Source organism: Engystomops pustulosus, chromosome 1 (genome assembly GCF_040894005.1).
Source record: "Engystomops pustulosus chromosome 1, aEngPut4.maternal, whole genome shotgun sequence".
NCBI classification, from domain to species: Eukaryota; Metazoa; Chordata; class Amphibia; order Anura; family Leptodactylidae; genus Engystomops; species Engystomops pustulosus.
In genome coordinates, this window is record NC_092411.1 from 298,343,276 (window position 1) to 298,361,447 (window position 18,172).

Here is an 18,172-nt window from a genome sequence, read left to right on the forward strand (position 1 = left end):
CTCCTGCTATACTGCTGATTCCTCTACTATATCACTGGTCACACCTGCTATACTGCTGATACCCCTACTATATCACTGATCACTTCTGCTATACTGCTGATCCCTCTACTGTATCACTGGTCACTTCTGCTATACTGCTGATACCCCTACTATATCACTGGTCACTCCTGCTATACTGCTGATCCCTCTACTGTATCCCTGGTCACTTCTTCTATACTGCTGATCCCTCTACTGTATCACTGGTCATACCTGCTATACTGCCGATCCCACTGCTGTATCACTGTTCACTCCTGCTATACTGCTGATCCCTCTACTATATCACTGGTCACACCTGCTATACTGCTGATCCCTCTGCTGTATCACTGGTCACTCCTGCTATACTGCTGATCCCTCTACTGTGTCACTGATCACTCCTGCTATACTGCTGATCTCTCTATTGCAGTGATTTTCAACCAGTGTGCCGTGGCACACTAGTGTGCCGCGACACATGGTCGGGTGTGCCGTGGGGAAAGTTCCCCAACTATGGTGCCCCTGTGTTTGGTTTCCCGGCAATGAGCAGCGATGCGCAGTCACGGCTTCTTACAATGTAGGAGACGTGTACAATAACACATGCGCAAGCTTTGAACCTTGCGCGACAAAATGACGTCACCGAGGGCGGCGCATCATCCTGAGAGCGGAGAGACTCTTGCATTTGCCCACCGCCAAGGTAATGCCCACCAATAATGCTGACTATATGAGTTTTTGCCTGAGTATATGAACTGTTGGCAGAATACTCAGCATATGAGCTGGTACTTTTAGTACTCCAGCAGTATACTGCATATAACAATGAGAAATACTATAGTCATGAGGCTGGAGTACTACAAGTACCAGTTCATATGCTGAGTATATGAGCTGGCACTTGTACTCTGGCCTCATGGCCATAGTACTTCTCATTGTACCCCTTTATTTTGCAGTATATGAGCCACATAATAATCAGCACCATATACTAAAAACAGGGAGAAACTGATAACTGTTGAGGAAGAGCTTCGTGTGTCTTTCCACCATTCCTGCCAGGATATCCCTTTTGTGTTTATCGAAACAGGCCCAGGTTTCACACTGAGTGAGTAAAATAAATTTAGAATCTATATTATTAACTACGGTATATGTATAATATGACTGTTTTAGTATCATTTTGTGCTATTTTGGTTGGTGGTGTGTCCCAGGATCTTCTAAGTATAAAAAGTGTGCCGCGGCTCAAAAAAGGTTGAAAATCACTACTCTATTGTATCTCTTGTCACTCCTGCTATACTGCTGATCCCTCCTCTGTATCACTGGTCACAACTGCTATACTGCTGATCCCTCTACTGTATCCCTGGTCACTTCTGCTATACTGCTGATCCCTCAACTGTATCACTGGTCACTTCTGCTATACTGCTGATCCCTCTACTATATCACTGGTCACACCTGCTATACTGCTGATCCCTCTACTATATCACTGGTCACACCCACTATACTGCTGATCCCTCCTCTGTATCACTGGTCACAACTGCTATACTGCTGATCCCTCTACTCTATCCCTGGTCACTTCTGCTATACTGCTGATCCCTCAACTGTATCACTGGTCACTCCTGCTATACTGCTGATCTCTCTACTATATCACTGGTCACTCCAGCTATACTGCTTATCCCTATACTGTATCACTGGTCACTTCTGCTATACTGCTGATCCCTCTACTGTATCACTGGTCACTTCTGCTATACTGCTGATCTCTCTACTGTATCACTGGTCACTCCTTCTATACTGCTTATCCCTATACTGTATCACTGGTCACTTCTGCTATACTGCTGATCCCTCTACTGTATCACTGGTCACTCCTGCTATACTGCTGATACCTCTACTGTATCAGTGGTCACACCTGCTATACTGCTGATCCCTCTACTGTATTACTGGTCACTCCTGCCATACTGCTGATCCCTTTACTGTATCCCTGGTCACTTCTGCTATACTGCTGATTCCTCTACTAAATCACTGGTCACTTCTTCTATACTGCTGACCCCTCTACTTTATCACTGGTCACACCTGCTATACTGCTGATCCCTCTACTATATCCTTGGTCACTTCTTCTATACTGCTGACCCCTCATCTGTATCACTGGTCACTTCTGCTATACTGCTGATCCCTCTACTATATCACTGGTCACTTCTGCTATACTGCTGATCCCTCTACTGTATCACTGGTCACACCTGCTATACTGCCGATCCCTCTACTGTATCACTGGTCACTTCTGCTATACTGCTGATCCCTCTACTATATCACTGGTCACTTCTGCTATACTGCTGATCCCTCTACTGTATCACTGGTCACACCTGCTATACTGCCGATCCCTCTACTGTATCACTGGTCATTCCTGCTATACTGCTGATCCCCCTACTGTATCACTGGTCACACCTGCTATACTGCCGATCCCTCTACTGTTTCACTGGTCATTCCTGCTATACTGCTGATCCCTCTACTATATCACTGGTCACTTCTGCTATACTGCTGATCCCTCTACTGTATCACTGGTCACACCTGCTATATTGCTGATCCCTCTAGTATATCCCTGGTCACTTCTTCTATACTACTGACCCCTTATCTGTATCACTGGTCACTTCTGCTATACTGCTCATCCCTGTACTATATCACTAGTCACTCCTGCTATACTGCTGATCCTTATACTATATCACTAGTCACTCCTGCTATACTGCTGGTCCCCCCACTGTAACACTGGTCACTCCTGCTATACTGCTGATCCCTCTCCTATATCCCTGGTCACTTCTTCTATACTGTTGACCCCTCATCTGTATCACTGGTCACTTCTGCTATACTGCTGATCCGTATACTATATCACTAGTCACTCCTGCTATACTGCTGATCCCTATACTATATCACTAGTCACTCCTGCTATACTGCTGATCCCTCTACTGTATCACTGATCACTCCTGCTATACTGCTGATCTCTCTACTGTATCACTGGTCACTCCTTCTATACTGCTTATCCCTCTACTGTATCACTGGTCACTTCTGCTAAACTGCTGATCCCTCCACTGTATCACTGGTCACTTCTGCTATACTGCTGATCCCTCTGTTATATCACTGGTCACTTCTGCTACACTGCTGATCCCCTTACTATCCCCTTACTATATCACTGGTCACACCTGCTATACTGCTGATCCCTCTACTGTATCACTGGTCACACCTGCTATACTGCTGATCCCCTTACTATATCACTGGTCACACCTGCTATACTGCTGATCCCTCTACTGTACCACTTATCACTTCTTCTATACTGCTGATCCCTCTACTGTGTTACTGGTTACACCTGCTATACTGCTGATCCCTCTACTGTATCACTGGTCACTCCTGCTATACTGCTAATCCCTCTACTATATCACTGGTCACACCTGCTATACTGCTGATCCCCCTACTGTATCACTGGGCAGTCCTGCTATACTGCTGATCCCTCTACTGTAGCAGGAGTGCCTCCTGCTATACTGTTGATCCCTAGGGGCGTGGCCTGGCTATGGAGGAGTAAGGAAGCAACCTTGCTTAACTCCCGGGTTTAGCCAGGATTCCGCCGCAGAATCTTTATCTATCCTGCCCGATTCTACCCCACATGGGCCCCAAATAGAAGAGGGGTACAGGGCCTACCGCCCCAACCCAGATGCGGCCCGTACTGAAGGGAATTGACCAGTACCTGGCCCCTCAGGCCTCCCAGGACACGTGGCCTTCTCCAGCGGATGCGAGTGACCTGATAGACCTATCTCCCCTGGACAACCCACCTCAGAGGTCGTCTCCCACAACTCTTCTCTTCTCACCGGAACACGGACGGCGGCCAGCGAGGGGAATTGATCACGGGCTCCCAGAGCAGCATGGTGAGCGCGCCAAAATGGCGGATGCCGCAACCTCCTCTCACCTCCAGGCGCGGGCCTACACATCCGCAGAGTCCCCGACATGCCGCACACAGGGTGAGGCTCCGATCTCCCCCGACACTGCCCCGGTTCCAGTGGTAGCAGCGGAGGACACTGGCGTTCCGGTGCCGAAGGTCCCGAGAGGGAATGCCACCTCACAGACCCCTGAGAGGTCCCATACGTCATCTCCCGGCCTTGCTGCCCTCCGGTCAGTGATGAACGGCACATGCCTCACTCCAGTCCGGAGTGACGCTACTCCGCAGCACAGCCCCTCTGCAGCTCCAGCGGTGACAGGTGAGCGGCAAATCCCCTCTAAGTTGCTCGACTTTGATCCGGTCAGGGTCTCACAGGAGCAGGAGGCCACTGGGTCTCAGCCAGGGGAGGCCCTGGACCTCTGTCCTCTGACCCCTGAGTTTTACCCCCCAGGCACAGCGGGGGCCCTGGCCTCTGGGTCAGCCACATCTGTATCCTCCCATCATGCAGGGTTATACCCATCAGTGACAGTCTTGAAGGCCCCCCTGCCGAGCGACAAGCAAGGCTCCTCGCCCCCACACCAACTTGCTAGCCCCGCTAGGTGCTCCCTGGGAGCCCCCTCCGACTCTCCTGGCACCTGGCCTCAGGATACACCGGCAGCACAGTCTCCTGGTCCTCCAAAGTCCTCCTTGTCAAGGAGCCCACGCTTATACTACAATAGCACCCAGGATAGTGATCCTGATCAATCTTTTGGTGATTCGCCTGTGAGGGCAGCTCCAACTTCTCTGCAGCCTTTTCCAAGTTACCAATGTAACCCGATTGAGGCAGGTGTGCTGGCAGACCTACGTGCCCTCCGTAATCATATCAGAGCCATCCCAACCAGAGAGGATATGGAGAGTTATGTGGCTCGTCTTGAACAATCGTACAGAGTGGAGATGGCCGGCCTGCGTGATGAGGTTCATCAGCTTGAACAGAGAGTATCCACCAATGAGTCCTCTCATCGCACAGTTACTGAAAGACTCGCAGCCCATGATACACAGATCTCTCTTCACTCACAACAAATTCTAGCTCTCACGGAGCAGTTGGATGAATCAGAGGTAATGAAGGTCATTAAGGCCACACCGGCGGGCAAATCCCCGGGCCCTGGCGGTCTTACCCCCCGTTTCTATAAGACGTTGAAGACGGGCTTGTATTTCCGTGCTCCCCAAACCTGGCAAAGACCACTCCATTTGCGTCAGCTACCGCCCAATTTCCATTATTAATATGGATATAAAGATACTCTCTAAATTAATGGCCAACCGCCTAGGGCCCTTACTCCCAGCCGTTATCCACAATGACCAGGTGGGCTTCATCCAGGGGAGGGAAGCACACGATAACACTAATAAGACTCTGCTTCTTATTTCTAGGGCTAAGTCGACCAGGCAGCAGATGTGCTTGTTTTCGGTGGACGCAGAGAAAGCTTTTGGCCGTGTGCACTGGGGTTTCCTTTGGGCCTCGCTGAAACAGTTAGGCATCGGTCCTCGCTTTCTGGGCCTGGTGCAGGCATTATACTCGGCCCCTACAGCCCAGGTCCGAACTAACGGTATCATGTCTGATCCCTTCTGTATTAAGAATGGCACCAGACAGGGCTGCCCCCTATCCCCTCTCTTGTATGTTATAGCCATGGAACACCTTGCTGTTGCCCTCCACCGGAACCCCAGTGTACATGGTCTTCAAATTGGAACCCACCATTACAAGACGGCCCTCTACGCCGATGATCTCCTTCTAAATGTTTCCCTCCCCAGGGCTGAAGCACTCCACCGGGCCTCTCAATTCCCTTTTAAATGGATGAGCTCCCACATCTTCTACTTGGGTATTCATATCTCAGCGGACCTTTCCTCTCTGTATGCTCTGAACTACAAACCTCTCTTAGAGAGAACCATCAGCGACCTCAGCCAGTACCGTGGCCGCCACCTCTCCTGGTCCGGCCGAGTTAATGTCCTAAAGATGGACACAATGCCCCCTTTTCTGTACTTATTTCAGACACTGCCGATCCGGCACCCAAGCTTTTTCTTCTCAAAACTCCGTACCACTTTTCGGAGGTTTATTTGGGGAGGCGGCTCTAGTCGCATTAGCTTTTCCGTGCTGTCCTGTACAAAAGCTAGGGGGGGGGGGGTTGGGACTCCCTTATCCACGGCTATATCATACAGCGGCCATTGTCCAGCATCTGGTAGATTGGACTTATAATACTGAGTCTAAACAGTGGGTCCGGCTAGAACTTGACTCAGTCTCCCCTACGCTACGTTACCTTCCCTGGATCCTGGTTAACTCTAGGCCTCCAGACCTCGATCACTCACTATTCTCCCCATACTTTTTCTATGGATGGGACGGACTGATGAGCAAGAACACATTGCTTAGGATGGGGGGTCCTCTGACTCCTCTATTTCACAATCCTGCATTCCCACCTGGCGTGGGTAGACAGCGATTCCTCTGTTGGGAGGCTTCTTCCGACATCCGCCTGGGCCAGATTGTGGTTTGTGAGACCATCCCCACACTGGCGTCCTTGAGGGTCTCCCACCCTGACCCTCACTATCCTGGCTGGAACATAGACAACTAGCATCATACGTAACGGCTGACCCTGACCGTACTGCGTTCGGGTCGACTCCCACGGCCCTGGAAGCATTGTTCAGACTGTCCTCCTCACCGGCTCATGCTCTTTCAACCATTTATGGCTTGTTGCTGGAGGATGCTACTCCAGGTAGGCCGAATTACATCGGAGCTTGGAAAACAGCTCTCTCTATAGAACTAACGGACGAGGAACTAGATAAGGCCTTTCTATTCTCGCATAAGATGCCACTTCACTGTAGTGCTCAGGAAAAGAATTATAAAATACTATCCAGGTGGTATAGGTGCCCCTCGTGGCTTCACAGTATTTTCCCCGAGGCTTCAGACGTGTGCTGGCGCTGCGGAGCGGAAGTGGGTACTTTACTCCATATATGGTGGAGCTGCCCGGTCCTCCAGCCATTCTGGAATAAAGTCTTTGACGCCTAACATCAGGTTACTGGCAAAAGGGCCACTCCTTCTCCTCAGTTAGCTTTATTATCGATTATACCCGGTACTATCTCTACTATCAAGAAAGGCCTCCTTCGTCACTTTTTAACCGCAGCCCGTACAGTAATTCCCAGACATTGGAAGAGCACACATCCTCCCACAATAGTTGAATGGATCCAAGAGCTCGGGTTCATTCGTAGAATGGAGGAGTTGGTAGCTAATGACTCTGCGGATCCAGGCAAGGCGAACACAGCTTGGATTCCATGGGACACATTCTCAAATTCTCAGGAACTCCACGACCTTCCATCATAGGCAGGTGCATGTCACAGCCCCCCTTATTCGTATGAACTCGGTCTTGTAGGTCCACCACCCCCTGTATGTATCCCCTCCTTCCCACATACCCTTCCCTCCCCCATCTACCTCCCCCCTCTCCTTTTCGTTCCTTTTTTTTCTTCTATTATATACCTATGTTTGTCAGCTTATATCTCTTTTATTTTTGTGCGGCCGTATTGGCCATATTGTAATAGTTATTCTGTGCGAGACGGCACCTTGGGGTTTCTTACTCAATATAATACGATTTGGTTCCAACCCCTAATTTATATTGAACAGATAATCTTGCTATTTCTGATCCTACGCGATCAGCCTTGTACAGCCATCATCTTTTTGTACCGCTTCATGTTTTGTCTTGTCTAATAAATGTTGATTATACATATACTGTTGATCCCTCTACTGTATCACTGGTCACACCTGCTATACTCCTGATCCAAAAACAAACAAAAAGGAACAGAATGACGGGGATGAACGAGGTGTAATGTGATGTAGGTGTGGGCATCCGAACTCCACACCTAAAGGCCTAGTGGCGCCCCCTCAGTATACGCATATGTGGTCAAATAACCTCAAATAATAACTACGAATCCAATGGTATTCCCTCGACGGGGAAAAGGAGGAAAGACAACTACGAACAAATCATGGAATAAGTCTTTAATGAAAAAATATAAAACAACATAAAATGTAAAAACATACGATGCGTACAGAATGGTGAAACACAGAAAAATTGCAAGCGGCACCAGCAGCATAGAAAACACAGTAGAGAATGTTACTTGGGGAAAATATATATCGGGACTGGAGATGGTGTATGGTACTAAGGATGTCTATTGCAAGTGCTGAGGTGCAAAAACATGCCAGGTTGGCACCTTGGGAACTTAGTAGGGCATCCTAATGCTATAACTATCAGTCCTTACCGTTTGACTCCCAGACGAAGGCTCAGCAGGAGCCGAAACGCGCGTCGGGGCATTGCAGCCGGCACAGCTTTTTGATAACACCATACCTGTTCAAACGGTAAGGACTGATAGTTATAGCATTAGGATGCCCTACTAAGTTCCCAAGGTGCTAATCTGGCATGTTTTTGCACCTCAGCACTTGCAATAGACATCCTTAGTACCATACACCATCTCCAGTCCCGATATATATTTTCCCCAAGTAGAATTCTCTACTGTGTTTTCTATGCTGCTGGTGCCGCTTGCAATTTTTCTGTGTTTCACCATTCTGTACGCATCGTATGTTTTTACATTTTATGTTTTTTTATATTTTTTCATTAAAGACTTATTCCATGATTTGTTCGTAGTTGTCTATACTCCTGATCCCCCTACTGTATCACTGGTCAAACCTGCTATACTTCTGATCCCTCTACTGTATCACTGGTCACACCTGCTATACTGCTGATCCCTCTGTTGTATCACTGGTCACACCTGCTATACCGCTGATCCCTCTACTGTATCACTGGTCACTCCTGCTATACTGCCGATCCCTATACTATATCACTGGTCACACCTGCTATACTGCTGATCCCCCTACTGTATCACTGGGCAGTCCTGCTATACTGCTGATCCCTCTACTGTATCACTGGTCATTCCTGCTATACTGCTGATCCCCCTACTGTATCACTGGTCACTCCTGCTATACTCCTGATCCCCCTACTGTATCACTGGTCACTCCTGCTATACTGCTGATCCCTCTACTGTATCAATGGTCACTCCTGCTATACTGCTGATACCTCTACTGTATCACTGGTCACACCTGCTATACTGCTGATACCTCTACTGTATCACTGGTCACACCTGCTATACTGCTGATCCCTCTACTGTATCACTGGTCATATCTGCTATATTGCTGATTCCTCTACTGTATCAATGGTCACTCCTGCTATACTGCTGATCCCTATACTATATCACTGGTCACACCTGCTATACTGTTGATCCCTCTACTGTATCACTGGTCACACCTGCTATACAGCTGATCCCTCTACTGTATCACTGGTCACACATGCTATACTCCTGATCCCCCTACTGTATCACTGGTCACACCTGCTAAACTGCTGATCCCTCTACTGTATCACTGGTCACACCTGCTATACTGCTGATCCCTCTGTTGTATCACTGGTCACACCTGCTATACTGCTGATCCCTCTACTGTATCACTGGTCACACCTGCTATACTGCTGATCCCTCTACTATATCACTGGTCACATCTGCTATACTCCTGATCCCTCTACTATATCACTGGTCACACCTGCTATACTGCTCATCCCTCTACTGTATCACTGATCACTTCTGCTATACTGCTGATCCCTCTACTGTATCACTGGTCACATCTGCTATATTGCTGATTCCTCTACTGTATCACTGGTCACTTCTTCTATACTGCCAATCCCTCTACTGTATCACTGCTCACATCTTTTAAACTGTTGATCCCTCTACTGTATCACTGGTCACACCTGCTATACTGCTGATCCCTCTACTGTATCACTGGTCACACCCGCTATACTGCTGATCCCTCTGTTGTATCACTGGTCACACCTGCTATACTGCTGATCCCTCTACAGTATCACTGGTCATATCTGCTATATTGCTGATTCCTCTACTGTATCACTGGTCACTCCTGCTATACTGCTGATCCCTCTACTGTATCACTGGTCACTCCTGCTATACTGCTGATCCCTCTACTATATCACTGGTCACACCTGCTATACTTCTGATCCCCCTACTGTATCACTGGTCACACCTGCTATACTGCTGATCCCTCTACTGTATCACTGGTCATACCTGCTATACTGCTGATACCTCTACTGTATCACTGGTCACACCTACTATACTGCTGATCCCTCTACTGTATCACTGGTCATATCTGCTATATTGCTGATTCCTCTACTGTATCAATGGTCACACCTGGTATACTGCTGATCCCTATACTATATCACTGGACACACCTGCTATACTGTTAATCCCTCTACTGTATCACTGGTCACACCTGCTACACTCCTGATTTCCCTACTGTATCACTAGTCACACCTGCTATACTGCTGATCCCTCTACTATATCACTGGTCACACCTGCTATACTGCTGATCCCTCTGTTGTATCACTGGGCACACCTGCTATACTGCTGATCCCTCTACAGTATCACTGGTCATATCTGCTATATTGCTGATTCCTCTACTGTATCACTGGTCACACCTGCTATACTGCTGATCCCTCTGTTGTATCACTGGTCACACCTGCTATACTGCTGATCCCTCTGTTGTATCACTGGTCACACCTGCTATACTCCTGATCCCCCTACTGTATCACTGGTCACACCTGCTATACTGCTGATCCCTCTACTGTATCACTGGTCATACCTGCTATACTGCTGATCCCTCTACTGTATCACTGGTCACACCTACTATACTGCTGATCCATCTACTGTATCACTGGTCATATCTGCTATATTGCTGATTCCTCTACTGTATCAATGGTCACACCTGCTATACTGCTGATTCCTATACTATATCACTGGTCACACCTGCTATACTGTTAATCCCTCTACTGTATCACTGGTCACACCTGCTACACTCCTGATCTCCCTACTGTATCACTGGTCACACCTGCTATACTGCTGATCCCTCTACTGTATCAATGGTCACACCTGCTATACTGCTGATCCCTCTGTTGTATCACTGGGCACACCTGCTATACTGCTGATCCCTCTAGTGTATCACTGGTCACACCTGCTATACTTCTGATCCCCCTACTGTATCACTGGTCACACCTGCTATACTGCTGATCCCTCTACTGTATCACTGGTCATACCTGCTATACTGCTGATCCCTCTACTGTATCACTGGTCACACCTACTATACTGCTGATCCCTCTACTGTATCACTGGTCATATCTGCTATATTGCTGATTCCTCTACTGTATCAATGGTCACACCTGGTATACTGCTGATCCCTATACTATATCACTGGTCACACCTGCTATACTGTTAATCCCTCTACTGTATCACTGGTCACACCTGCTACACTCCTGATTTCCCTACTGTATCACTGGTCACACCTGCTATACTGCTGATCCCTCTACTGTATCACTGGTCACACCTGCTATACTGCTGATCCCTCTGTTGTATCACTGGGCACACCTGCTATACTGCTGATCCCTCTGTTGTATCACTGGTCACACCTGCTATACTCCTGATCCCCCTACTGTATCACTGGTCACACCTGCTATACTGCTGATCCCTCTACAGTATCACTGGTCATATCTGCTATATTGCTGATTCCTCTACTGTATCACTGGTCACACCTGCTATACTGCTGATCCCTCTGTTGTATCACTGGTCACACCTGCTATACTGCTGATCCCTCTGTTGTATCACTGGTCACACCTGCTATACTCCTGATCCCCCTACTGTATCACTGGTCACACCTGCTATACTGCTGATCCCTCTACTGTATCACTGGTCATACCTGCTATACTGCTGATCCCTCTACTGTATCACTGGTCACACCTGCTATACTGCTGATCCATCTACTGTATCACTGGTCATATCTGCTATATTGCTGATTCCTCTACTGTATCAATGGTCACACCTGCTATACTGCTGATCCCTATACTATATCACTGGTCACACCTGCTATACTGTTAATCCCTCTACTGTATCACTGGTCACACCTGCTACACTCCTGATCTCCCTACTGTATCACTGGTCACACCTGCTATACTGCTGATCCCTCTACTGTATCACTGGTCACACCTGCTATACTGCTGATCCCTCTGTTGTATCACTGGTCACACCTGCTATACTGCTGATCCCTCTACTGTATCACTGATCACTTCTGCTATACTGCTGATCCCTCTACTGTATCACTGGTCACATCTGCTATATTGCTGATTCCTCTACTGTATCACTGGTCACTTCTTCTATACTGCCAATCCCTCTACTGTATCACTGCTCACATCTTTTAAACTGTTGATCCCTCTACTGTATCACTGGTCACACCTGCTATACTGCTGATCCCTCTACTGTATCACTGGTCACACCCGCTATACTGCTGATCCCTCTACTGTATCAATGGTCACACCTGCTATACTGCTGATCCCTATACTATATCACTGGTCACACCTGCTATACTGTTAATCCCTCTACTGTATCACTGGTCACACCTGCTACACTCCTGATCTCCCTACTGTATCACTGGTCACACCTGCTATACTGCTGATCCCTCTACTGTATCACTGGTCACACCTGCTATACTGCTGATCCCTCTGTTGTATCACTGGGCACACCTGCTATACTGCTGATCCCTCTAGTGTATCACTGGTCACACCTGCTATACTTCTGATCCCCCTACTGTATCACTGGTCACACCTGCTATACTGCTGATCCCTCTACTGTATCACTGGTCATACCTGCTATACTGCTGATCCCTCTACTGTATCACTGGTCACACCTACTATACTGCTGATCCCTCTACTGTATCACTGGTCATATCTGCTATATTGCTGATTCCTCTACTGTATCAATGGTCACACCTGGTATACTGCTGATCCCTATACTATATCACTGGTCACACCTGCTATACTGTTAATCCCTCTACTGTATCACTGGTCACACCTGCTACACTCCTGATTTCCCTACTGTATCACTGGTCACACCTGCTATACTGCTGATCCCTCTACTGTATCACTGGTCACACCTGCTATACTGCTGATCCCTCTGTTGTATCACTGGGCACACCTGCTATACTGCTGATCCCTCTGTTGTATCACTGGTCACACCTGCTATACTCCTGATCCCCCTACTGTATCACTGGTCACACCTGCTATACTGCTGATCCCTCTACAGTATCACTGGTCATATCTGCTATATTGCTGATTCCTCTACTGTATCACTGGTCACACCTGCTATACTGCTGATCCCTCTGTTGTATCACTGGTCACACCTGCTATACTGCTGATCCCTCTGTTGTATCACTGGTCACACCTGCTATACTCCTGATCCCACTACTGTATCACTGGTCACACCTGCTATACTGCTGATCCCTCTACTGTATCACTGGTCATACCTGCTATACTGCTGATCCCTCTACTGTATCACTGGTCACACCTGCTATACTGCTGATCCATCTACTGTATCACTGGTCATATCTGCTATATTGCTGATTCCTCTACTGTATCAATGGTCACACCTGCTATACTGCTGATCCCTATACTATATAACTGGTCACACCTGCTATACTGTTAATCCCTCTACTGTATCACTGGTCACACCTGCTACACTCCTGATCTCCCTACTGTATCACTGGTCACACCTGCTATACTGCTGATCCCTCTACTGTATCACTGGTCACACCTGCTATACTGCTGATCCCTCTGTTGTATCACTGGTCACACCTGCTATACTGCTGATCCCTCTACTGTATCACTGGTCACACCTGCTATACTGCTGATCCCTCTACTATATCACTGGTCACATCTGCTATACTCCTGATCCCTCTACTATATCACTGGTCACACCTGCTATACTGCTCATCCCTCTACTGTATCACTGATCACTTCTGCTATACTGCTGATCCCTCTACTGTATCACTGGTCACATCTGCTATATTGCTGATTCCTCTACTGTATCACTGGTCACTTCTTCTATACTGCCAATCCCTCTACTGTATCACTGCTCACATCTTTTAAACTGTTGATCCCTCTACTGTATCACTGGTCACACCTGCTATACTGCTGATCCCTCTACTGTATCACTGGTCACACCCGCTATACTGCTGATCCCTCTGTTGTATCACTGGTCACACCTGCTATACTGCTGATCCCTCTACAGCATCACTGGTCATATCTGCTATATTGCTGATTCCTCTACTGTATCACTGGTCACTCCTGCTATACTGCTGATCCCTCTACTGTATCACTGGTCACTCCTGCTATACTGCTGATCCCTCTACTATATCACTGGTCACACCTGCTATACTTCTGATCCCCCTACTGTATCACTGGTCACACCTGCTATACTGCTGATCCCTCTACTGTATCACTGGTCATACCTGCTATACTGCTGATACCTCTACTGTATCACTGGTCACACCTACTATACTGCTGATCCCTCTACTGTATCACTGGTCATATCTGCTATATTGCTGATTCCTCTACTGTATCAATGGTCACACCTGGTATACTGCTGATCCCTATACTATATCACTGGTCACACCTGCTATACTGTTAATCCCTCTACTGTATCACTGGTCACACCTGCTACACTCCTGATTTCCCTACTGTATCACTAGTCACACCTGCTATACTGCTGATCCCTCTACTGTATCACTGGTCACACCTGCTATACTGCTGATCCCTCTGTTGTATCACTGGGCACACCTGCTATACTGCTGATCCCTCTACAGTATCACTGGTCATATCTGCTATATTGCTGATTCCTCTACTGTATCACTGGTCACACCTGCTATACTGCTGATCCCTCTGTTGTATCACTGGTCACACCTGCTATACTGCTGATCCCTCTGTTGTATCACTGGTCACACCTGCTATACTCCTGATCCCCCTACTGTATCACTGGTCACACCTGCTATACTGCTGATCCCTCTACTGTATCACTGGTCATACCTGCTATACTGCTGATCCATCTACTGTATCACTGGTCATATCTGCTATATTGCTGATTCCTCTACTGTATCAATGGTCACACCTGCTATACTGCTGATCCCTATACTATATCACTGGTCACACCTGCTATACTGTTAATCCCTCTACTGTATCACTGGTCACACCTGCTACACTCCTGATCTCCCTACTGTATCACTGGTCACACCTGCTATACTGCTGATCCCTCTACTGTATCACTGGTCACACCTGCTATACTGCTGATCCCTCTGTTGTATCACTGGGCACACCTGCTATACTGCTGATCCCTCTAGTGTATCACTGGTCACACCTGCTATAGTTCTGATCCCCCTACTGTATCACTGGTCACACCTGCTATACTGCTGATCCCTCTACTGTATCACTGGTCATACCTGCTATACTGCTGATCCCTCTACTGTATCACTGGTCACACCTACTATACTGCTGATCCCTCTACTGTATCACTGGTCATATCTGCTATATTGCTGATTCCTCTACTGTATCAATGGTCACACCTGGTATACTGCTGATCCCTATACTATATCACTGGTCACACCTGCTATACTGTTAATCCCTCTACTGTATCACTGGTCACACCTGCTACACTCCTGATTTCCCTACTGTATCACTGGTCACACCTGCTATACTGCTGATCCCTCTACTGTATCACTGGTCACACCTGCTATACTGCTGATCCCTCTGTTGTATCACTGGGCACACCTGCTATACTGCTGATCCCTCTGTTGTATCACTGGTCACACCTGCTATACTCCTGATCCCCCTACTGTATCACTGGTCACACCTGCTATACTGCTGATCCCTCTACAGTATCACTGGTCATATCTGCTATATTGCTGATTCCTCTACTGTATCACTGGTCACACCTGCTATACTGCTGATCCCTCTGTTGTATCACTGGTCACACCTGCTATACTGCTGATCCCTCTGTTGTATCACTGGTCACACCTGCTATACTCCTGATCCCCCTACTGTATCACTGGTCACACCTGCTATACTGCTGATCCCTCTACTGTATCACTGGTCATACCTGCTATACTGCTGATCCCTCTACTGTATCACTGGTCACACCTACTATACTGCTGATCCATCTACTGTATCACTGGTCATATCTGCTATATTGCTGATTCCTCTACTGTATCAATGGTCACACCTGCTATACTGCTGATCCCTATACTATATCACTGGTCACACCTGCTATACTGTTAATCCCTCTACTGTATCACTGGTCACACCTGCTACACTCCTGATCTCCCTACTGTATCACTGGTCACACCTGCTATACTGCTGATCCCTCTACTGTATCACTGGTCACACCTGCTATACTGCTGATCCCTCTGTTGTATCACTGGGCACACCTGCTATACTGCTGATCCCTCTAGTGTATCACTGGTCACACCTGATATACTGCTGATCCCTCTACTGTATCACTGGTCATATCTGCTATTTTGCTGATTCCTCTACTGTATCACTGGTCACTCCTGCTATACTGCCGATCCCTCTACTGTATCACTGGTCACATCTACTACACTGCTGATCCCTCTACTGTATCATTGGTCACACCTGCTATACTGCTGATTCCTCTACTGTATCACTGGTCATATCTGCTATATTGCTGATTCCTCTTCTGTATCACTGGTCACACCTGCTATACTGCTGATCCCTCTACTGTATCACTGGTCACACCTGCTATACTGCTGATCCCTCTACTGTATCACTGGTCACACCTGCTATACTGCTGACCCCTCTGTTGTATCACTGGTCACACCTGCTATACTGCTGATCCCTCTACTATATCACTGGTCACACCTGCTATACTGCTGATTCCTCTACTGTATCACTGGTCACACCTGCTATACTGCTGATCCCTCTACTGTATCACTGGTCACTTCTTCTATACTGCCGATCCCTCTACTGCATCACTGGTCACATCTGCTATACTGCTGATCCCTCTGCTGTATCACTGGTCATATCTGCTATATTGCTGATTCCTCTACTATATCACTGGTCACTCATCCTGTACTGCTGATTCCTCTACTATATCACTGGTCATATCTGCTATACTGCTGACCCCTCATCTGTATCACTGGTCACACCTGCTATACTGCTGATCCCTGTACTGTATCCCTGGTCACTTTTGCTATACTGCTGATCCCTCTACTGTATCCCTGGTCACTTTTGCTATACTGCTGATCCCTCTGCTGTATCACTGGTCACTTCTGCTATACTGCTAATCCCTCTACTATATCACTGGTCATACCTGCTATACTGCTGATCCCTCTACTCTATCACTGGTCATACCTGCTATACTCGTGATCCCTCTACTCTATCACTGGTCACTTCTGCTATACTGCTGATTCCTCTACTGTATCACTGGTCACTCCTGCTATACTGCTGATCCCTCTACTATATCACTGGTCATACCTGCTATACTGCTGATTCCTCTACTATATCACTGGTCACTCCTGCTATACTGCTGATCCCTCTAATATATCACTGGTCACACCTGCTATACTGCTGACCCCTCACCTGTATCACTGGTCACTCCTGTTATACTACTGATCCCTCTGTTGTATCACTGGTCACTTCTGCTATACTACTGATCCCTCTAGTGTATCACTGGTCATTCCTGCAATACTGCTGATCCCTCTACTGTATCAATGGTCACACCTGCTATACTGCTGATTCCTCTACTGTATCACTGGTCACTCCTGCAATACTGCTGATCCCTCTACTGTATCACTGGTCACTTCTTCTATACTGCTGATCCCTCTACTGTAACATTGGTCACTCCTGCTATACTGCTGATCCCTCTACTATATCACTGGTCACATCTGCTATACTACTGATCCCTCTAGTGTATCACTGGTCATTCCTGCAATACTGCTGATCCCTCTACTGTATCAATGGTCACACCTGCTATACTGCTGATCCCTCTACTGTATCACTGGTCACTCCTGCAATACTGCTGATCCCTCTACTGTATCACTAGTCACTTCTTCTATACTGCTGATCCCTCTACTGTAACATTGGTCACTCCTGCTGTACTGCTGATCCCTCTACTATATCACTGGTCACATCTGCTATACTCCTGATCCCTCTACAATATCACTGGTCACACCTGCTATACTGCTGATCCCTCTACTATTTCACTGGTCATACCTGCTATACTGCTGATCCCTCTACTGTTTCACTGGTCACACCTGCTATACTGCTGATCCCCCTACTGTATCACTGGTCACTTCTGCTATACTGCTGATCCCTC